The sequence below is a fragment of the Lygodium microphyllum genome, unplaced genomic scaffold (assembly GCF_053477565.2).
Source record: "Lygodium microphyllum isolate KBCC unplaced genomic scaffold, Lygodium_microphyllum_v1.1.10 scaffold_493, whole genome shotgun sequence".
Taxonomy (NCBI): Eukaryota; Viridiplantae; Streptophyta; class Polypodiopsida; order Schizaeales; family Lygodiaceae; genus Lygodium; species Lygodium microphyllum.
Window position 1 is genome coordinate 1,820 of NW_028229942.1, and position 1,819 is coordinate 3,638.

Here is a 1,819-nt window from a genome sequence, read left to right on the forward strand (position 1 = left end):
AAGTTCCCCATGTAAAAATGCAGTCTTGATATCTAGTTGATGCACTGTCCAACCATAATGTGCAACCAAAGCAATCATAGACCTGATGGTCGTCATACGAGAAGTAGGAGCAAATGTCTCCTCATAATCAATGCCCTTTTTCTGTGCGTAGCCTTTAGCTACCAGCCGTGCCTTGTATTTATCAATGGATCCATCTGCTTTTCTTTTCAATTTGTAGACCCATTTCGTTCCAATGGCTTTCTTCCCAAAAGGCAAGGACACCAAATCCCAAGTTTGATTCTTAGTAATAGAATCTAATTCAGCTTGCATAGCTGCCATCCAATGCACACCGTGTTGTGCATCCTCATAACATTCAGGCTCTTCATTATCAAAAGTACTTGCTGCCATAATAAACTCCATGGTATGTGTTGAATCATGCAAACGAGTTTGCCTTCTAGTACGACCAGCCATGGGTGCATCCAAAGGACTATCTTGCATAGTCTGTAAATACCATCTAGGTAACTGTCTAGCATCCTGACTGTGTGCAAGCTCTTGCTGAATTTCAGTTTCAGCATGATGCTGAATATTTCGATCAGCCAATGGCTGAATTTCTGCACTTTCCATAGGAGCAGCTGGCTGAACATTACGTTCATTTTCTGAACCTCCAGCTGAATCACCAAAAGTAATGGGCAGCAGCCCTTCAAAAACATCACGGGCAGCCTGATATGTGTCCAAACCAGCCAAGGATAATTCTGATTTTTCATCAAAAACAACATCCCTGCTGACAAAAACCTTCTTTGTAACGGGATCATAGAGTCTGTAGCCTTTGTTCTCATTGCTACATCCCATAAAAATGCACTTAACAGCCTTGTTGTCCAATTTTTTTCTAGTACCTGTGGAATATGGGCATAGGCAAGACACCCAAAGGTACGAAAGTGACCACCAGAAGGTTTATGGCTGTTCCAAGCCTCAAATGGTGTGATGGTCTTCAAGGCTTTGGTAGGGCATCTGTTCAAAATATGGCAAGCACACATGACTGCTTCCATCCAAAAACTATGAGGCAAGCTCTTTGCCTTCAACATACATCTGGCCATCTCCATGAGTGACCGATTTTTCCTCTCTACTACCCCATTCTCCTGTGGAGTATAAGCTGTAGTATACTAATGGACTATGCCCTTCTGCTGCAAAAAAGAATTCAGCATAGAGGACATGTATTCCCCCCCTCGGTCCGAATGGAGAGTCTTAATCTTGCGTCCAGATTGGTTTTCAACAAGTGCACTGAAAGCCAAAAATGCATCATACACTTCTGACTTCTTTTTCAAACAGTAGACCCAACCAAAACGTGTAAAGTCATCAATGAATGTCACAAAATAATAACAACCGCCCAATGACATGGTCTGCATAGGCCCACAAACATCTGAATGCACCAACTGCAATTTGGTTGTTGCTCTGAAAGCAACATCACGAGGAAATGAGAACCGATGCATTTTCCCCAAAATGCATCCCTTGAATAAGTGCTCAGGAGGTCTCTCCAAGGGAGGTAAGCCATCCAGCATCTGAGTACGCTACAAAAGCATCAAGCTGCCAAAGTTTACATGCCCCAAACGAGCATGCCATAACTCCGCCTGTATCATAGCAGGAGTAAGAGTGGATGTCAAGTATGCTGACTGATCTACTGAAAGAGCATCCAACTCATATAAACCATGACAAAAAGATCCTGTCAAGACCAAAGTCATGCATTCTTTTTCTCTAACCATGCAGCGGTCATCATCAAAGGTGACCTGCAAACCACTACGTGCCAAAGAAGAAATAGAAAGCAAATTTTTCTTGATTCTAGGCA